At 29.5% G+C, this 23,905-nt stretch overlaps 1 protein-coding gene across 1 annotated transcript in view; it reads right to left on the bottom strand.

The window, feature by feature from the left end:
- LOC123297717 (ataxin-1) overlaps positions 1 to 23,088 on the bottom strand; it is a 176,083-nt gene extending 152,995 nt beyond the window's left edge. The window contains exon 1 of the mRNA XM_044879472.1: positions 23,031 to 23,088. The gene's annotated coding sequence lies outside the window, so the exon portion shown is untranslated. The remainder of the gene's footprint in view (positions 1 to 23,030) is intronic.
- Positions 23,089 to 23,905: the final 817 nt, after the last annotated feature.

Below are 23,905 nucleotides of genomic sequence, written 5' to 3'. Positions count from 1 at the left end.
CTTTGTTAGCTGTCAAACGAACAACAATTTATAAACGCTAATTATTTAACAAATTATTATAACTAATTACTAGAAAAGTAAGTTAATAAGATTGTATACAAGTATTTATTTAACGTTTGCATTTGTTTTGTACAGGTTTCGTAACAAACGAGGGTTTATTTCTAACGAGAAATAAACCCTTGGTGTAGGTTTACATTAGTGATTGCCATGAATATGAAACACACAAACCATACCGCACACTATTACGTGACGAATTCTACCACCGCAAGCCGCGTTATAGACTGTAAATGATGAATACATACTTTAAACTTCGTTAGTTGCTTTCTTTTGACGAGTCTACCAAACATTCCTCTACAACTTTTTCCAAAAGGCTGCGTTTTCAAATGAGCATGATGACGTCCTATTTGAGTTATCGTTCTGAAAAGACGCAGCAGGGAATTTGTCGGTCACTATGACAAAAAATCGTAAAGGAAAGCTTGACAGACTCGTCAAAAGATTCGAGGTGACCCACGGTCTATTAGATCGGGGCATGAGGTAAAAGTCGACTCTGTAAAATAAATGGTAAGATTAAGACTATTTTTCGAGATTTAGCATCTGCCATGCACTGGTTCTTTTACAGGTTCTTTCTGTTACTTAAAATCGGCCATTAATGTCCGAGGATCGGGCAGTGGATAAAAAAAACTTAAGCTCAACGCAATATTTTTTTATAAAAATATAAATGTGTATTATTATAAATATTAATCGACCCGAATCGATTCGTCGGTACGAGGTTTCATCCAATACGATCAGGTTATAAGATTAAAATTTTAAATTTATTACGATGATCTCATATATTGTATTTGAATACTTAATCAACATAATATTGTAGGTATTGTAGTCAAAACTACATTATAATGTGGACAATATTTTTTGGAGGGCATGTTGACGTTGAAATCACTTCTGGGGACCATATTGAGGAATGCATTAAAAGCTGAATGAAACGAAAATATAGAGGAAACAAAACACTATAAATATAACTTTTATTAAAACCTAGCTATGAACTACCCGCTTTGCGGGACAACATCCCCAGTTTCATCCGTCCACCCATATCCTTTTTTATTTGATTATTTGGTTATAGTTATAAATAGATAAAAACAATCCTTGAAGCTGGTTGTATATCTTGTCAATATTTGGGCTAAATCGCTGCACAACTTTTTGAAGCACATCCTTTTCAACCCGTATTTCAACCACTTACTAGTACTATATTGTGCATGTATTGTACGCAAAAACATTCCTCTTGAAAACAAACATTCCTCTACACTCTGTCTATCCCGCATCAAAACCGCATCAAAATCTGTTGCGTAGTTTTAAAGAGCAAAGAATACATAGTGATTTGGGACAGACAGACGGATTGAAGCGACTTTGTTTTATACTATGTATTGACAAAAGGTTTTTTACCGATCTGCATTGATAATTATCACTTTTACGTAGAATGTTAACTTTTAGATCTTGATCTTGAATGCTTGTGAACTATTTGATGTACGTTACTTTTCAGAGAAGAAACTACTCCAATGACCTCAAATTCCATAATTTTGGTGAAAACCAAAGATTATGTTTTCTGTCTAATATTTACAAAGATATTTTATGAATTTCACATAAAACTTGGAATACGTTGACTATAGTAAAATGAAAATAATTACCATTATAATAAAAAAAAAAACACAAAATGAATTTTATCTAATATAACGAACAATATATATGTATATTTGGAATCTCTCCATTTGGAAACGGCTCCAACGATTTTCTTGAAATTTTGTATTCAGAGGGTTTTGGAATCGATCTAGCTAGGTTTCATTTTCAGAAAATGTCTTTTTATCTCGGAAACCTAAATCTGGGGAACTTCTCCGAGAACGATCTTCATGCAAAAAAAAAAAAACAAGTAAAGCTCGGTCATCCAGGTACTTAAAATTTATCAATGAATAAGAAAATTATTACTCCAATTCCAAAAGCTTCTTTACTAAATCATAACTCATAAGACAATTTTAAAACCACATTGTAATATTCTACGCACCCCTCTGCTGCTAGAGTTCGTACAAAACGAAGTGGCACCGAGCAAGAGAGAGTGTAGATACGAGTGCACATACATATACATCATACACTCTCTCTTGCTCGGTGCCACTTCGTTTTGTACGAACTCTACACATATGATAATGTAAGTTATTATAATATTTTGTATCCATAAATATGTAAACATAAAAAAAAGGTATTCAAGTAACTATCTTTAGGTTTACTCCTTCATTTGTTTATGACCTCAGATTTAAAAAAAAGAATCTGCTAGTGAACTTTTTTGTAAATGCAAACATAATATTTTACATATTTAAATTTCAATTGATACATTCATAGGTATCTACATATGAATAAAATCAATACAAAATATACATACAACTATTTTTTGAACTCTATTGCAAAAATTACTTGCTTGGTCAGCGAAAAATCGTGAACCTCGTGATATTAACTAAAATTTAAAGCATGAAATTTTTCCATGTTTTCTATGTTACATTTATATAAATTTATTGAGTTCAGTTTAATATAATGAACCGATGAGTATCGACTGCGTCAACTATGTGAATTCGCTTTTAAGAATAATTAAAATAAAATTGAAAATTCTAAAAAAAATTTATCAAAATTGGAGATAAAAAATTTTTTCGATTTTTTGACATTTTTTTAAGGGGTACCCTAAGGGGGAAAAACGCAGAAAATATTTTGTTTTGGAATTTGATGAAACTTGGTGGGTGGGGTAATTTTGATCAAAAAAGTATAAACATCAGGTTAATTTAATGACTGGATGCAGGGTTTCTGAGATATCACAATATTTGGATCGATTTTAGTCCGTATCTCAAAAACTATTCGAACAGTCAATAAATGTACCCGATTTTTGTACTTTTTGTGTCCAAATTACCTTATATACTGAGTTTTATCGAAATTGGATATAACAAAGGTTTTTCGATTTTTTGCAAATTTTTATGGGGTACGTATTTTATGGGGAATTTGATGAAACTCAGTGGATACGGTAATTTGCATCCAAAAAGTATAAAAATCACGCTTATTTAATTTTTGGAAAGAATAGAAAGTTATAATATCAGCGAGTATCATGGGCTAAACTTCATTTTCAAAAAAGTTCTTCCCTGGAAAATTAAAATCCATAAAATTGTGAACAAAAGGAGGGATAAGCGAGGGCTATAACGTAACAGTCTTTGTTTTGAAAAGGAAAAAGTGCCCAACAAAGCGGGGGGGTATCTGCTAGGTTAGAAATATAAAATAATCACCTGCCCCTTGTCATACAATGTTACATTTCCTTGACCCTCCAACCTTAACGTGTGACGTAATTTATGGACGATACCGAAAAGAGTATGCAGCCAAGGTAGACATTACTAACATTACTCGCGATATAATTAAAATTTAACAAAAAAAGGTGAAAGAAAACCTGCTTTTACATTTTAAAAACATTTAGTAAATTCGACTCTAAATAAAGGTCATTGCCAACATCTGGCAGGTAGAATCAACGGACATTAGAAGAAATTTTTGGATAATTCCATCATCGGTACAAAACCGGAAGATTAAATTCGCTACACGGTAAGAAATACATGAATTGGTATTGAGACAGATACTGTAGTATATATCTGTATAGATACTGATTGTATCTATGTTAGCTTAAGTAATATTACAGTATTGAATAGGGCTATCCACCAGAAGTATTGTGGGTATTGCCAATCAGTAGGGGCCTGACACCCACACTAATGTTACTATTCCCTTCATACAGTACACAGTATAGCGTTCACACTGATACTGACATAATGACATCCACAAAAGCATTTCTTACTGTGTATAAAACATGTCAGATGCGACCTGGATGAGTTTGATGATTTGTATAATATTGTGTATTTTAATAAAATCCTTAAGAGTCTGAATCTGTTTCAAATTCTCAAGTCTCTCGTATAGGATTAGAGCTCCGTGTATCCCGATTACAAGCGATAAATATCTATATGATCATAGAAAACGCTCCATTTATTCGAGATAAAATATTTTTATAATATCTAATATATATTATTAATATTTACCTTATAAATTGTTTGCTGTTTCAAAGAAATACCCAGAATCATATTTTTATCAATTCTCTATCTTTATTCTCATTTATGTACTTCACACATAGATCAGAAAGAGAGAATAAACATTTGACAACAACCTGGTTGTTTGGTGGGTGAAGGTAAAAATAACGCGACAATAATAATAATAATAATAAATAAACGAAACTTTTTTTGGTTTAGGGTTTTTTTTTCTCTATCTTTGTTTATTTCAGAAAAAAAGGTGAGAGTGAGTAAATAATATGAAGCACACATATACAGATTTTTAATGGTTGTAAATAACATTGAGTTGTAACATTTTACTATTTTTGTAAAAATACATTTTTATGACCATTAAAGAGTTTTTATATGCTATAATATGATTTTTAAGTAAATTACCGCTTAGGACAGGCATGGGCAAGCTATTTTAAGTCGAAGTCACCATAGGGTATTCCACTATTTTTGAAAAAGTACTTCAAAATGTTGATTTTGCTAATAAAAAGCCACCAAAAATTTATTTCGGAAAAATACACACGCTTTCTTGCCAAAAACATAAATTAAATTTTAAACTGTCAAAAAAAAGGGCATCCAATTTGATGACGTAATATCGGTATCACTATACGAAATAACACAAATAAGTTTGACAGATATATTCATAGACATCTGATTATAAAAAATAAAAATACTTACTATCTATGTATATATTATACCCAACTGTCTACACTGAACTAATTGATGGTCTATGACTCATATCGCTATGACATCACAGCAGGGCTTATCCGCGTTTTAGGTCACGTGATATACAGTTTAAAAATTACTATTTTTTAATTTTAATATTTTAAAAGAAAAATGGGCTTTTGTGACTCGAAATCAGAATATTTAAGTATATTTTTTTACATAAATTTTAACTTTTTTCAAATTTCACGATTTATTTTTTACTAACGATAATACCCTATTGTTATAACTTTATTGTGTGCCATAAACTTTATTGTGTGTCTCTTTATCCAAGTCCGCATTGCTTATAGAGGAGGAAGCGAGACGGGAATACGATTATTCTACTTATCTCAGTTTCTCTTATAGTAATGGGATAGGTAGAAAAAAAATGTTGTCTCGCTGTCTTACTCGTACTTTTAGTTGTCACTAGTTAGGTTATCACTGTCTTACTCGTATTTTAGTTACAAAAGTCCGAGGGACATTTCTAAGTCACGTTTGCCCATGCCTGACTTAGGATAAAGTTAATTAAGCATCAAAGGACTCCGCAATATAAGGAGAATGGCTTTCTGTGAAACTTTTTGTAACCCACCTTAAAATGTTCTTTGTATCATTCTGATCAAAAAGCTCTCGCGGCCACAAAAATTTGAAACGAGTAGTTTGCGAGCTACGGGCGATCAAAGAAAGCTACGAATATAATATAGCTTTAGTATATTGAATCTATATTTTGCATGTTCTTCTTAGGCTATTATACAATCCATAGACTTTTATACTACTGAGCCCAAAAAATAAGGTGACATTGTGTTTATTTTGAAAATTCAGTATTTATTCTTCCAAATCAATTTCATCCGCTTCAAAGTAATCCCCTCGCGATGCACTTATGCCAACGGATTTTCCATTCTTCGAAATACTGGTTGTAGTCACTTTCCGGGATTGTTTTCAGTTCCGTCTTCGTCTTTTGTGCTTGCTGAACAGCAATACGGTGGTTGCAGAGTATGGGATGGTGCATAATCGTGGTGTAAAAACCATAAATTGTCTTTCCACAATTCCGACCTTTTTAGGTGGATAGCGCAAATGACGCTTAATGTTCAAATAATATTACTTGTTGACTGTTTGGCTGGGCAGAAGGAATACATAATGCACAACAAACATGCGCAGTTTAAATTCAAATGTCACCTTATTTTTTGGACACAGTATTATGTCCATCCATACAATCATATTAACAAAAAAGCACAATCGTGACGTTACTATAGTAAATCACTGAAATCAAACTCATGCACGGAGCGAATGACTAACAATGGATTTATATTGAATTGTTAGGCAACAACCATGGATCAATTATCAAGGAGCCACGATCGCAAACCCTTGAGACAAGTCTACGTAAACATATGCAAATTCGTATTCTATTTAACTCACTCGACCTTTGCGAAAAGGCAATGAAATTTGCGAACAAAATAATTCAAATGAACATAAACAAGTAAATCAAAATAACCATCGCAAAAAATAAAAATAGAATCTTAAATACCTGTGTATCGATAATACAAAAGTTGTAAGTTTTGATGACATAATATATTAACTTATAAATCAAACGCTATATATTTAAAAATCCATTTGAGAATAATATACTACACTTCTCTATTCAATACCATTAGAAAACAACACAAAATTAAAAAAAAAAAGAAAAAAAGATACACTTGTAAAAATAATATACCTTTGTGGGCACGCCCAACACTTGAAATAACAATAGATCGTGTCGGTGTAAAAAGATCCAAATTTCTCACTCACCATTTATCCATTGTACCAAAATGTAAAATATAAAAGAAATATACCCAAAGAACCTTTTATTAAATATATATTTCTATTTTTATATTGTCGCCCTAAATATAAATTTGAATTGAACATTTTAAACCCCCTGTAGACGTTTCAAGTGCTTTTTTTGGTTTTTATTAATATTATTTGTATAGATACTGTGAAGAGGTATATAAAATTTTTTTTTTTTTTTTTCATTTTGTAATAAGGTAATTTTGAAAAATATTATGAATTTAATTCAAAAATTCTTTGAATTTCATTAATATTTTGCCTTTATTTCAAGCAATTTGATTTACATAAAATTTCATTGTTAAAAATCAATGAATTGTTTTTTATTTTAAAACATGGCTATGTTTGGGCTTATTTGGTAAAGTTGTGTATTTCATGAATATGCTCTTTTACTGCAAGCTACCAAAAACGCCAACCATTGGTCATCAATTCATATTAACTCAACTCTTGTATATATTAATTGATGTGTTAAAGGTTCCAGGCAGGTTATTCACATTTAAGGTATATCCAGTATGAAATCACTTGTCGACAGATTTGGCCTATTTTTTTCAGACACAAAATAATATTAGCTGTAAGATCCCGACGTTGCAGAATATTTGGTCGTCTAGATCGCGAGACAATCAACTGCAAAGTTCGCGATTTTCCTATTCAAAGTATATAAAACTCACTGCCATCCCAGCTATTTTTTACGATATTAAAAAATTCTCTCGACAAAATTGAAAAAAAAAAAGTAGGGGAGTTGAAATATTTTTAGAAAAATAAATTTATAGCGCAGGAACTGCTTTAGCTAAGAAAATTCCTTCAGAAATTGAAAAAAATAACACATTTTTCAAATATAATCAAACCCGGATAAGGGAGAACTGGATAAGTGAGAAAACTCTATAAGTGAGAAACAGAAACCTCTGTAAGAGAGTGCCGTTTTTCACTCATGAACCTCCGTAAGTGAGATTGCTACTTATCTATACCTCTATAAGCGACAGTCGAGCTTTATTTATTTATATTATTTATAATGTAGTAATAAAAATACATTTACTACATTCATACTTGCTGTAACTTGTTATTGCCGCGTACTTCTACAAGAGAGAAACGCTACCCATGTACCTGCATTCGCGAGAAACTCGGGTTATTGAGAAACCTCTATAAGTGAGAATGAGATTATGCTCTCTTGAACTCTCGCTTATCCAGGTTTGACTGTATTGCATTTTTAATTTTTCATGAATTTGAAAACTAAGCGTTTAAAGACAAAACCACATGAGTACCGTGAAAGTTAAATCCATAAAGTTAATACCATAGACCTTTATAAACATAGGAAACACAATAAGCGAATTCTTGACCGCAGCTCTATGGTATTTAATATTATCTCTTTGATATAATAAAAATAAATTCCGTTAAAATATGTAAATCGTATAGTAAAATGTTCTTGAAATAAAACAATTCGACCTTCCATTTAAAAAAATTTTCGATTTTATTACATAATTGTTTAGCACATAGTAGTTTAATGATAATAATAATAATATTTACCTTATCTATGGAGTTATGAAAATTGTATAGAAAAATTTTTTAATTACATTCTCTATGAACAATTATTATCATAAACAGTAGTAATAAAAAAATTTTTTTATTAAAATGTTTCTATAGTAACATTTATTTATTTTATTAATTAAATTATCGTAAATAAACTCATATAAAATTATCATTTAAAATATTATTTTAATTTATTACTTCCATGTACAGAGTAGAAATGTTGATGTTGAATAATAATAATAATAATAATGAGGTTTAACCTCCGTTTATCTGACATATACGCCTATAATAGAGTCCACCCACATCATTATTTGTTAATCTTCATTTATTTAACAACATTCATATTTACAATTACATTTTTGATGTGTGTGGAGACGGTTACTTCGTTTCTATGCAAGCGATAACAATGTGATCAATTCTACCGCCCCCCCCCCATTAATTATAATTGTTCACACTGTCGCTGCGTGGATTCAAACCCCCAACCTAAGTCTAAGTAAACAAACGGACGGATCGTTGATGTTAAATTTTTTTGAAGAAAATGATCTAGATTCTCCGAAGTAGGCTACTAATAAACCTAGATTTTGCAAATCTAGTTTTCCTGCAACAAAAATATGATCCTGCAATAAAAATATGATACAAATTCGACGTATAATCAAATAAGTATACCAAAAAGGAGGCCAAATTTATGACTCGTCCGGGGCACCTAGACAGCTGATGCCGACCCTGAATAGACAATAAAGAAGCTTATATAATTGGCTTTTAAATTTTTAGCACGGATTAAAAAAAATATACACACTTCAAAAATATTTATCAAGGGAAAAAAATAAATTAATAAAAGGTTGGAATCGGTTTTTAAATATTTATGTTTTATCCCTCTTAATGTATAGAGGTGAGGAATATTTCAATAATAAATTTTTTGTAATTTATTTGTGAATACTATATTATTCATTGTAATTTGTAGATGGTCTGATTTACCATTGGATAAAAAATGTAAATATTTATTATTTATAGTGTAATTTTGGGTCAATTACTCACTATCTCTATTTACTAAATATTAATTACAATGAATGTCCAATGCCCCACAAAGTTTATAAATAAAATTAGAATCATTTTTCTCGATGAATCAATATTCATTTTATAAAAAAAAAGTTGAATATGTAGTAAAGTAGTAGAAAATTTTATAAATTTGGTGACGAATTATGGACATTTAAAATTCAGAATTACGAATATCAGTGTTTTTTTTATAACATCATGTATGTATGAAATATATCAAGGTATAATAAGTTTAGTACCAAGTTTGTAACGCTTAAAAATATTGATGCTACGAACAAAATTTTGGTACAGGTTTCATTTCCGGTTGTATGTCTGTCTGTCCGTTCGTTAACCCGATAACTCAAAAACCTGTGCTCAAGACGTACTAAGTGAGGTTGCGTTGGTAAATGAGCAACATAGGTCACTAGGGTCATGGGTCTGTAGAATCCATCTTGTAAACCGTTAGAGATAGAACAGAAGTTTAAATATAAAAAATGTTGCAAATAAAAAATAAACAACTTTTGCTGAAACACTATTTCGTAAACATCACTGGTTACACGCGAGGGCGCATATTATATAGTATGTATTATATTCGAATATCAGTTATGTGTGTGTGACTGTGAGTATGCATCTGTGGCTATTTTTTTTTTACTTATATGACGTTAAAAACCAAACGATTGTGTAAGCATTGTCTATACATGGTATTTCAACAATTAACTCAGCCACTTGTTTGTTTTGACTTGTTTTAAGCAATTTTTAGTACTGGACATTAAGGCGTTTAGAACTGCATATTACAGCATTTAACTGTAGATATAAAATGTCTATGATCATCATTCTTTTCAAGTCTGGATTTACGAAGCACATAAGCATAGAAGCATATGTAATTGAAACTTGTCGTAACGTATCCGGGTGTTCAAACTAGTGCGAAAAGTTGCACTTAATATACTACATATTACCTAAAATAGCAGAATGTACATTTCCCTCATTAGTGCATACTGTTTTTGCATTAAATAAGATCAAAAATTTTTGTATGAATTATAAAATAAAAAAATACGGAACAAAATTTATAGAACTGCACAAATCAGAATTAGAACTGCTCTTTAAAAAATTATATATGAATTCTAAAGAATCTCCACCATATTATTATTCAAATTTCAACGGGTTTTTAATCGGCTTGTACACATCCATTTTATACATGATGCAATTTTTATTAATTTGGTGTTATTTTTTAAATATATATAGACGGTAAAGTGCACAGAGTTTAAAAACAATTAAATCGGTGTCAAAAAGCGAGCATGAATGTAAATAAATATGTTTTTTTTGATCATACGATTATTTAGTAAATTAATTATCTATAAATTTTTTTTAAATTCAAAATTGTATTTATTTAGAACAAAACATTTGCAGTTAGTAACAGAGTCTCTTCTTGAAATGTCATACCCCAATCTATCTCATGTGTCCAGACTTTAAAAAAAAAGTTAAACATAAAATCATAAAATAAGACTATATGCTCTACGATTCTCGTTCACATGCATTTTTATAAATATAACCTCTAATTAAGATCAAACAAAAATTGCCAATATTTTTTGCAACAAAATGTTTGAAAACGTGTAATTAAATTACAATAACTTTTTCTTAAAATGTATAAATAAATTTAACAAAAAAATGGAAAAAGATTGATGTATGTATACAGGTTGTCCCTTCAAAAAAGGTTGATTTTGATCCTTCACCCCAACGTTATTACTTTTGTTATATTTGACAGAACAGATCGATTGTTATAAGATCTGCTACTACAGGTAATGTTTGAAATTTTATTGTTTTGTAATTTTAGATAAATTTGCCTAAACTTTTTATCTACCGAAGCGGTCTGTCCTTTGGTTTCTTTCCCTTTTAGGAAAGAAACTCCCTTAAATGGATTCACCTCCCATCGAAACCGCTTGCCATTGAAACACTGGGCTTTTTGGAGCTTTACCTACATAATTTCAGTATTTTCATCGTTACAATCGCACTAACTCCCACTATACTATACGATCTTCGTCTACGGTAGGCATGGGCGAGTTATTTTAAGTCGAAGTCACCATTGTTATAACTTTATTGTGTGTCTCTTTATCCAATTCCGCATTGCTCATAGAGGAGGAAGCGAGACGGATATACGACTCTTTTCCCATCTCAATTTCTCTAATAGTAATGAAATAGGTAGAAAAAAAATGTTGTCTTTCTGTCTTACTCGTATTTTTGGTTATACTTGGTTAAGTTGTCGGTGTCTTACTCGTATGTTATGTTACGAGTCCGAAGGACTTCTGTAAGTCACGTTTGCACATGCCTGCTGAATATACACCTTGTTTTTCTTAATTTTTGTTTTCTTAATCTCTTGAACCATTATGTGAATATGATTAAAGACAAATACGTATGAAAAACGGAGGTAAAACCTCATTAAGATGATTATTAATTTTAACATGCCGTATACCCTGTATATATTTTTGGAGTGAATAGGTGAGATCAAAAAGTTAATATATAGTGTTTTTTTGTATTATTATACGTTAATGCCCTTTAGGTACGTATATGAAATACACACATTTAAACGTGTATAGACATATTTTAATGGAATGTTTTGATGACTTTGAGAACTGAAATACAAAACGTCTCAAATTTACTATAATATACATTTATATACACAACATGTATGTATACTATTTTTTAAAATACCAAAAAAAAAAAGTTTAAAATTTCCTAAGAATTAACTACCTGGTTTCTGTTTCTTGTAGTAAACTTGATTATTAAATATATGTGGTTGGATTGTTAACAAAATTATATTTTAGCCTTTATAAAACAAAACTAGCTTGATACCCACCCGCTTCATTGGGCTTAAAAGTAACAACCACCTCTATAGGCTCTTTACTTCCAGCTCTCTAGATTCCACTTATCCCCCTCCCATAACACTCGAAGGGATTGTTTTACACAGCCAAAATATACGCACAGTAAGTGTAAAATAGTCATAATTTATTGAGTATATCAGAAAAGATGTTCATGAATTTATTTAAATTCATTTGTTAGTCTTAATTTTTACAAAAATATTAAATTGATGGTTCAAAATTATGGTCATTATGGTTCAAATATGGTCATCGAAAAAACTAAAAAATTGGCGATGTTTTTCAAAATCGGTTCATTTGGAAAAGGCTTAAAGGATGAAGCTAATTTAATGGAGAGTGTTCGTAGATATGTTTCAAGTTCAAGCTAAGGGTTCCGTACCAGAAAAATTTATCACTTGTGAATATCATAATTAATGCTTTTATGAACTTTTATCTTGATAATTTTTTTTTGCTTGTAATTTCTATTCCTCCAGCGCATAAATCGGTTCGTACAAATGCAATTTTCTTAGTATAACCGTGATTATATTATTTAAATAATTTAACCTCAACAAAACACTATGCATAAGTACTAAAAAAACAAAATACACGTGTAAACATTGTCACGAAATAATAATATAATAAACTGTGTTTCAACAATAAACATAAATTCGCCAATCATTTTAAATATTTGCAAGTTATATAATTTTTTTTTTTTTAAATCACTTTAAAATTAATATTGCTGATACATCTGCAATAATATATTGTGGTGCTATGGTAATAAAATATGCTGATAAGATTAAAAATTAATATATTATTTATTCTTTTTTTTTTCTATATGTGTAATTAATGTGTAAGAAAATAATTACAAATTTTAATATTTAAAAGTTCATGAAAAGGATTTGTTTGAGTATATGTACGAATTAAATATTGAAAAGATATAAATGTAAAGACTAGCTTGATACCCGCTCGCTTCACTGGGCTTAAAAAGTAAAAACCACTGCTTTATAGCCTCCATCTCTCTTGATTTCATTTATCCCTCTTCCATAACGCTTGAAAGCATTGTTTTACACCAAAATATATGCACAGTTTTCAATTTTTTTTTAGTGTAAAATAGTCACAATTCATTGAGTATATCATAAAAGATGGCCATGAATTGTTTTACATTTACTACATTAAATTTTTACAGAAATCTTAAATCTTGATTTATTTTGAATGTGTTAGAATTCTGTGAATCTCCTGTATGTAGATTAACAACCTTAAGAAAAACATTAAATTATCACAAAGATCAAAATATATAAAGAAACATAATTCTCTCTGTCTAAAGGAACATAATATATTAATTGTCTTAACAGTCATATTTGATATAATTTATTTATAATCAAAATAGTCTACAAATTGTTTATAAACGTTATTAAAATTTAATGCTTACATCGGTCTCCGTTTTATATTTATATAAAAACTTTTCTTTGTCAATGATTTTGAATTTATTATATACAAAAAAACCTCACATAACGCGGTAGTGAAAGAGTGTGTATTATTCCTTCAAAATTGACATGATGCAACAAAAATATCACATCGGAAATGTGACGAACAGCTACTAAAATTTTCGAGTCGGATGAGAAACAAAACAGATCAGCAGTTGGAGGATTTAATTATATATTATAGACTCGATGAATTATAATGCGAAAATTCCAACCTTCGTTTGAGTTTTAATTTAAAATTGAATCGAAAATACACTTTTAAAGTATTCGAAGATCAAAGAGCCGACATCTCGACCAAATTGACTTAAATTAAGTTTACAACTGTGACAAGACAGTTTGCTACATTAACTTATTTTCTTTATTATTTTACTTTTTAGTACATATTAATTTGTTTTGAAATATTTCTTTTTTTGAAGTCGGTTTGTTTTTTGTTAAAAAAATTTCTATTTTATTTCTATTTTTTCCCTAAGTATTAAAGCGTTATTTATAAAAACATGAAGCTTGTGAAACCCAAACAAATATTAAGTTTTATGCAAAACAATTTTCGCGTTAAATGGTGGCTACTATTATATACATTTGTTTATAAATGTTTATCAAAGGTGAACAAAAATAAATTTAAACAAAAGAAAACTATTGTGAATATTGAAAAGTATTCTTTTGTTCATGTCACAGATGTTATTTTTAAACAATTTTACTCGTGCCCTGCTCGAATACAACTGAAAAATGTTTTAAATATTATGAAGCAGTTTTATCCACACTATCAAAGTAGATAAAAACATAATTTATTTTTCACAATGAAAATTTTTACGCAGTTACAAATTATTATTTTAACATATTTTAATGACTCACTTTTTATATGTCCGTGGGTAGTTTTGTAATATATTTTAATTAAACTAACTTCCCGATGAGCTGGAGACTTTAAATGTGGACTATAGCTCAGAAGTGGATGACATTGCATAAAAATGTGAAAAACGAAAAAGAGGAGAGAAAGAAGAGGAAAACGCTATTTAGGTTTCGGATCTAACTTCCTGATGAGCTAGAGACTTGTAATTTGGACCATAGCTCAGAAGTGGATGTAATGCATTCACGTAGCCTTAAAAATCAGAAAAAATATTTAAAAAAACTTTTAATGAACCATGTTTTTATAACGGGCTAAAAAGTATAAAATAATAAATAGCTAATAAAATACCTTTAAGATTGGAAACGATAAACAAGGTGCGCATGGAATACATAACTAAAAAAGTGTAGTGTCTGCGGCATTCACCCCAAGTACTTTAACAGCTATTTATTATTTTATACTTTTTAGTCCGTTATAAACACATGGTACATTAAAACCATTTTTTTGCAAAATTATTACTAGCCACAATTTGTTATCTTTAACATACTACATACAGACACGATTACAGACAAAAATACAGTCCGTATTTTTCGTTCCCTCCATAGGAGACATTTAATATCTATTGATGGTAGAAACGGCATACTCTCTTTTCTGAAAGCTGATCTTTAAATCAATTTCGTTAATAATTTATTAAGCAGTTCCAGCTCATTATATTATTATGAATCCTACTACATAAATCTGATATGATATTTGTATATCTCTATGTAATATATATGAAACAAAAAAAGTTCATATCTTACAAATAAAATCAATGTTTAACTTATTTGCCGACATAATAATATCAGCCCCAAACATTCCAAGCATTACTGTTGAATGGATGAAAAACTTTTTTTTTTTCTGATGAAAAAAACACAAAAACTTAAACAATTGTTTTTTTTTTTTACTTTTACAGTACGTATCAAATTAAAGTCGATTATATAATCAACTTGTTTTATTTACATGTTAATGGTAAATAACCACTTATAACTTGGCAGGTACATCAAAATCATATTTTTGTATGTATCTGTCAAAGGTTCTGAAAGCCTTAAGAGGTTAAAGGTTCGGTTTGCATAAATCTTTAAGCATATACCTAAAATTTTTGCCAATTTCGATAAAACTCAATATATAAGGTAATTTTGACTCAAAGAGTACAAATCGGGTGGATTTGTTGACTGGTCGAATAGTTTTTCAGATACGGACTAAAATCGATCCAAATATTGCGATATCTCAGAAACTCTGCATCCAATCATTAAATAAACCTGATTTTTATACTTTTTGGATCAAAATTACTCCATCCACCAAGTTTCATTAAATTCCAAAACAAAATTTCTTTTCTTTTTTCTCGATTTTTTCAAAGGGGTATGTATCTCTTAAAAAATTTGCAAAAAATCGGGAATTTTTTTTACCTCCAATTTCGATGAAACTCAGAATATAAAGTAATTTTGACCCAAAAAGTACAAAAATCGGGTGCATTTGTCGACTGGTAGAATAGTTTTTGAGCATACAACGTAAATATAGTTTCAGATTCTCGATTTATAGAGATGTATTCATTTCATACCGCTTAGGAGAAGAATGGTTACTTTTTGAATATTGTAAATATAGTATAATGAAAAAATCTTGGTAACATTTATAACATACGTTGATCTATATTTGTCTATAAAATTATTAACATGCAGTTCCCATATACAAAATCGCATCCCTTTTTGAGCCACTTAGGGGATGATCAGCTTCCATTCTTATATAATATATATAGATTGTATTATATTATGTAATGCAAAAAATAAAAATGCACAAAAAATAGGGAGTAGTTTTAAATTACTACAAAATGTCACATTAATTTCCAAAAAAAATTTTACTTACAAAATAATAATAATCAAGATTCTTTGCGTATAAGCGCCATTTATAACCAGACGTCATAATCAAGTTATTTATGACAGTTATTTTAATTACTACATACGTACTCATATAGTTTACTTTACAAGCTAGTTTTGTAAGTTCACGAGAATGTAATGTTATCAAAAGACAAATTATAATTTAAAAAGTTTGGAATTTGGAGTTTTGAAATTTCAAGTAAAATTGGCTTTTTATGTTAAAAAAACGTACATCATGAACTATCGTGTGATTGAATACAATAATTTTTAATTATATGAAGTCGAAAAATTAAAAAATATTTTTAGTAGCCAGTTAATATATTTTATAAAATTAAAATGACATATTTGTTTTTAAATTTTGCGTAACTTTTTATAATCAATACATAGTATAAAACAAAGTCGCTTTCTCTGTCCCTATGTCCCTATATCCCTTTGTATGCTTAAATCTTTGAAACTACGCAACGGATTTTGATGCGGTTTTTTTAAATAGATATAGTTATTCAAGAGGAAGGTTTTTATGTATAATATATCCATATTATAGTAGAGTAAGGGGTTGAAATAGGGGTTGAAAGGGATATGCTTCAAAAACTAAAAAAGTTGTGCATCGATTAAGCTCAAATATTGACACGATATACAACCAGCTTCAAAGATCTATTGTTTTTATCTACTTTTAACCTTCGGAGGGTAGAAAGGTGTAGCGAGAAAGTGGGAAGGAATTATCGAATATTTACAAATATACCTAAGTGGGGTATCAAATAAAAGAGCATGACGTGTACATTACAAAACTGTTATCCCACGCAAGGAAATGTGGAGGGAGGGGTGCAAGTGGTGATGTTGCCCAGCAAAGCGGGTAGTTCACAGCTAGTAATTGATAATTAATTATTATAATACTATTTAAAAAGTTTAATAAAAAGCATAAAAGTGTATGCCGACGTAGAATTACTACAGATACAATTATGTAATTTCATTATCACAAAATGGTAAGTAAAAAATTTAAGATACTACTTAAAATAATTAAGTGGTTTTGCGTTAATTTTTAGTAACCGCATACTAATAATGACTTATGTAATAACTTCTGTGTAATTTCTGGTTTGTCTTAAATTAGTTATTATATTATTAATAACAATATAATCAAAGGCGCCAGCCCGAAGGGGATCAGTGAAAATACAGTATTTCTTATTTTTATCGAATAAACTAACCAAAAATATTGCTTAACTATGAATTCGAGGGAGTATGGTGAACATTTTAAGATGATGAACTCGAATGTCTCAAATTCAAAACGACTAATCGTATAAGCTTATTCAAATTGGTTAGGTTAGGTTAGGTACGAGTGGCAGTACTGGGGTGGGACACACTTAGACCATAGGGTCCGTTGTGATACTCAAAAGGGTTCAAGGATTCAAGTAGGTACAGTCAAATTAAACTCTGGGTTTTGTAGACGAACATTTTAAAAACACTTTATTATCCTCTCACCCAGATTACAATTTCAAAGATTTTTTTATGAAACGATTTTAAGGAGAAATCAAAGATGCATTGTAACCATAACAATTATTTTTGAATATTCATTGTTTTAGTTATAATGGAAAATAAAATTTGCTATTGATAATTGATATTTTCAAAAATAGCAGGAACATTTATTTCATTTCGGTTCCTCGCGCATTTTCTTTGTCGTACAAAAAGTCCCTGAGCAGTGCTCTTCTAATATCCATTAAATTTTATATGTTGAAAAATGAGTCATATTTTCGTTTATAATGTTTTTCCTTGAAACTATCACAAAGGATGATAAAAGATCATTTCGTTCGATATTGAAAGATAAATCTTTTAAAGTTAACAGAAGTCTCATTTGAAAAAAGTTCTGGAGACGCCCTTGAGTTTAATGTCTTATTGCTAATATTAAGTAGCTGTAATCATTGTCGCATGAAAAAGAGTTAATTTAAATTAAGATAAAATTATGGATCCGTAGCCATAAATCACATAGCGTGCCCAGCATGAATCACGCTTTAAGTGATATAAAATAATGTTGGTATTCAAATCATGATACTAGACACTGATCTTCATAGTTTAATGAAATTATATAAAATTATTATAGATTAAAAAGGAACAAGTAACTGCTGCAAACTCCTTCACGGAGCTCTTTGTTTGCAAATTATCATTAATAAATCAGTTAATAAGTCGGAAAAAAGTGTCGATAGTAGAAAAGTTGGGAGAAAGAATCGATTCAAATGAAACTTTTCGTAACGTGTTTATAAGATCCCAAGGGACATTCAGCCAACTTACCCTGGTCATATAGGGGGCATATGTAGACCAAAATTTTTTTGAAACGATTATTTTGGCTTAAAATTGTCATCTAGTAAGTATTTTTGATGTCAGATTATACGCACTCTGTCATGTATAACGCACAAAATTTTTGACCGTGTAATCTGACATCGGATTTGTAATCAGCGTCCAAAAATAGATTAGATGATTATTTTAAGCCAAAATAAGCATTTCAAAATGTTTATCGCCCCCCCCTTCGACAAGGTTAAATTGGCTGAATGTTCCTCGGGGTCCTATAAACACTTATCAGCTATACTAAAAGAATTGTTCATGATTTACACACCGATAGAGGCTAGAAAAATATCTTTAAATATATCTGCTTAAGAATCAAACATCAATATGTCGTATAGAACCTTCGATGCAGTATACTCGAAATCGCGCTTTATCAGGTTTTTTTGTATTATTACTTATAATATGCATTTGTATTTCTAATACTTATATATAAAGTGTATTTTCATCGAATGTAAAGTTTTTTTGAATATCCGCAACGCAATATCCTCACATATCTCAAAACTTTCAAAAGCATCTCCTAAACAAAAGATGGGAAATTACATTAATTACTAATTTGAATTTTTCATTCTTACTTACTATGATAATTCTTATATAAACGTTTACTTCTAAAAATAAAGATATTTTAAATGATTGGGAGTGCCTCAAGCTTTTACAATTAGTCATGTATAAATGTCTCACAAGAAAAATTATTTTCTATTTTTTAATATACTAAAAGCTTATGCCTTAAAAAGTTTTTTTCTTTAACTAAAAAATGTATGTATTTCAAATATGGTGGAAGCATTGAGAAATCAGGTCATACTCACCATAAAAATTCATTGTCATCCGATTTACTAATGCATCCAAAAATTTGGGTCAAATTTAACTTGCAAAATTTGATTTAAATAAACGTACCGGTGGTGGAACTAAATAAAAGCTTGTAAAAAATGTATCATCATTACTTTTTCAACATGTTTTCTATATATCGTTATATAAATAATATTGAATTCTTCGTATGAATCATAGTATTTTTAAAACAAATTACTATGAATAACTTCAAACATTATTAGTTAGTGTAACTATAACTAACTGTCGAGTCATAATAAAACGTTATTAATACTTAAATATTTTATACAATAAATATACACTTTACCATTAAAATATCTGCATCTCTATCTAATAAGAGTTTTATAGACAAACATATACGTATATTATGTGTGTGTGCATTCATTTAATGATTTTATTGTAATAATTAATAAACAAACCCGATTTTAGGGCAAACTTTCATAATATCTCAGACAAATTATTTTAACATACAGCATAATCAAGATGGTTCCAAAACGGGCAAATATTATCGGCGATACAACTGATTACGATGCTGCAAAATTAATTTCAATTTTAACTTTCGGAAGATTTTTCACTTCAGTTACACGTATGAAGTAGGAGCTTTTTAGGGAATTATTCTCATTGTGCTTCGAAGAATATTTATGAACATTTATTTTTAGAACGAAAAACTTTATTGCACATTTTCACATTTAGTAGATGAGGAAATATTTTACTGTCACGAAGATTACAAATCTTAATGATGAAACCAGCTAGCTAGGCACTGAGTCATCTGGGTTATCCTTATACTTACCTTCAATTTATTTCATTGTGCCTATTATTTAATACATTCAGTATATCGAAGGATACTTCATTCCTAACGGGTGTCCTACGACATCCCATATACTTTTTAATCACAAAAATAAGTAATAGAAGAAGAAATAACTATAAGTTTTGTTTTCAGAAGTTGAAAATAGAGGAGCTTAGATTCAAATTGAAAAGTTTGTGGTACAGTGATTATTTTCAATGTATCCACTATGTTTATGAAATAAAATTCTGGATTCTGAATTATACTACCTCTGCTAGATGTGTGAAGCATCTCTCTAAAAGATTTCTTTTTAGATCTATTGTCTAAAATTTACGATTGATGGTGCATAAAATAGAGAACGATTTTTTACGTTAGTGAAAATCTGGAAGAAACGATGTTTATGTTCTATATTTTTTCTAAGGCTTTTAGTGTCTTCTTTTTCCTATTAAATCATTCAATTATCAACGCAACTTATACATCAGAACTTGCGTCAAATCCGGTAGTTCCTATTTTTCCAGGCTTGTTTACGATAATGGTCCAATAAATAATAACAGTTTGTGACCTCGAGCACCGACGCAATTTTGTCAAAACATCGAACAAAACCGTGACAATTTCGGCTTTTCAGATTTTGGCGATTATAAAGGACTAGTTTTTGATAATCTTTGGTTGAATTTAAAGTCAACTAAATTTTTTACAATATGAGATTAGTGTCTCTGTAAATCCAATAGTTTCCGAAATAAAGCCTTTTAAAGTTTATCATTTTTTCGGACTTTCAGGCGATAAGGTTACTGGATTATTATCATTAATATGATAGTTTGACAATCATTTTTTTTACACTAATCAGTATTATTATGTTTTTAATTGTTTTTTAAGAAACTGATATATTCATTTTAGGCATCCTTTGATTCATTGTGACTAGTTTCGGTGATGATTCATTGTGACTAGTTTCGGTGAAACGTCTGTACGTTCGTAGGTATATTGCACACTTGTAAAACTGTTAGCCTTAAGATATTGAAATTTTGGCTTTAAGAATGCACGTACACGAACACCACAATAATGGTTGTCCACGAAAGTTTCACCTTTTCGACTAATTAAAATTTCGGATCCTCAAATATTTGGAGGGGCTGAGTAAACCTTCTTTATGCGTATTCCATGCACTACACCAGCCCACCATAAATATTGATCAAAGTCTGACTGTAATGCCTCTCTCAAACGTCCGATTTCTTTATCCGATTCATCTTCATACTATAAAAATATCTATTTATTCTTTCATCGATTATTCATCGATTTTAAAATAAACATACAATTGAAATAATTGTTTTAATTAATTCATATTTATAATAATACTGTCTATTGTGTGCAAGCCCAAAGAAAATAGTATTTAAATGCAAAAGTCATTACGCAAGATTTTCAAAAATGTGTTTCATGAATTATGTTTTTATAAATTTGTGTGTATTCATGGAATTTTGTTTATATACAATTTTAATGTAGTTTTGACTTATAAATGATTTGTGTGCTTTAATAAATTTTACTTAAAGTGTGTCTATTTTCACGTTAAAATGTAAATATTTTCAAAAATTAATTACACGTTATCAGTTATCATGGGCTTAGTTTTGATGCCTATAATAATGGAAGAGCCAGCCCAAAAATATTCGTTGAATTTACTAAAGCTGATCATTTGAGATTTGGTTATAGCAGTTGTGTACACACACATACTGCGATACTGAGGTCAGTCAAGCGAACGATATAACAGAGTTCAGATATATTCTATCGAAATCATTCAGTTTTACGTGGGACTAAAATGAATTTACCAAATCTAAAAATGGTTATATTGATTGTATATTGGACATAAATAACAGTTATGATTGTCAGCCAGTTAGGTGTTAGAACAGGGCTGGTCAGTCAGCCCTTATTTATGAACAATATATACATCAGATTCATTTATGATTTCCTTGATATTTAACGAATTTTTTTTGGCTTGGCTCTTAATCCATAATATAAGTCTAGGTGGTTATTATCTGTAGGTGTATGATTTTATTGCAGTTCAGATATATAAGCCCTTTGAAACATATAATTATTTCAGAATGGTTTTCAAACCGATAGGGTCGCTGGCTATTATTATTTTCAAGTATACAATAAATATTATGACCTAAGGGCCCTAACCTAAAGGCATTTTGTTATTTAAACGCGGTAGTGTCGTTATGAAAATTATGAAAAATTCTTCATTTTAAATTTTTAGAATCATACACCAAAGAAATTTTGATTTAAATATTGAACTAAAATATAAATAAAATAAAAATATAGAAATTATGCAGAAAAATACTCTTTTTATATTTTGCCAGATGAATACAGGTTTTTATAAATCAACCACTTTTTGAGAAGTAAGTTTTCTACAGTTTCGCCTTAGATCCATTCGAGCATTCGGCTGGTGCTACTTAGATACTCCAGTCTTGTGTCTTATTCCGTATACGGATGCAAAATAGTCCCAGATCGCAATGGTTTTCTCATTTTGTTGGCTGGTGCTACTTTATTGTTAGTTATTTTATTCAGAAATATTCTTAACTAAAACCAATCTTTAAAATTGTTCTTAGTTGCTTCAGCTTTCGTCTTATTCAGTAAATTGATGCAATAGCACGAGATCAACAACAATTCATAGAGTTTTATTACTACGTTTAATAAATTAAAACTACATATTAACGTTTTTTTCTTTTGAAACTTAACAATTCATTTAACTTCGAATCTGATATGGGAATCAATCTAGAAAGCGTCTACCTCCTTTGCTTCATTTTCTCTATGATTTTACTATCTTTAAAATAAAGCCATAAATTCTTACCTTTAAATTAAACGAAAAAATCCAATTTGTATTTTGACAATAGACAATTCACTTTGATTCTTAAATCACTTACAAAAAAACGAAACACCGTAAGTATAATATTTCATACTCCATAAACAAGAAGCCTTTTTTTTAAACTATGCCCACTTAACGTATATATTCACAATAAAACAAAATACAGTTTTTTTACAAAAAAAAAAATAAACAGAAATAATTGTTGCACTGAATTTTATCCCAAACTTGAGAATCCAATCATCATCGCACACACACAGAAAAAAACACAAGAAATATGCAAAAATAATCAGTCAAACTAAATAATGTATTCTTTTAAAAACGATCAACTAACAACCAACTAGTCAGTCAAGCATTTAATAAACAAAAAAACAAAAATTTATTGAATTAAGTAACTTCTTGGCAATGTGTGTGTGTTATATGTGTATGTGTGTAAAAAAAAATCCTTACTCAGTAACTTTGACTGTAAGTATGTGTGTTGTGTATTATAAGGTTCAGAAACATTACTTTACTATAAAGAATTAAAAGTTGTGTTGTAGGAGTGGGGGTATTTTACTACAATAATAATATAAAACATTTATTAGTGTATATAGTATACACACAAGAGTATTATCACAACAAATGTTAAGTTTGTTCTACTTGAAAACGATTATTTAAGGCCACGCCGGCCGCAAAACCTGTTGTGATAGAGTGGGTATCAAAAGCCCAACAAACTTATGGCTTAGCCCAACAAGATTGTGCTAAGCCATAACTGAACTATTCAACTAGATTAAGTAAAATAGGGAATATTATAACAAAGTAAAAAATATAAACACTGCTTAAAAATGCTGTATTTAAGTGTAAAAAATATTTAAAATACATTA

This window comes from Chrysoperla carnea, chromosome 4, assembly GCF_905475395.1.
Source record: "Chrysoperla carnea chromosome 4, inChrCarn1.1, whole genome shotgun sequence".
Taxonomy (NCBI): Eukaryota; Metazoa; Arthropoda; class Insecta; order Neuroptera; family Chrysopidae; genus Chrysoperla; species Chrysoperla carnea.
The sequence above is the reverse complement of the archived record's forward strand: the minus strand, read 5'-3'. Positions and strand labels throughout refer to the sequence as shown.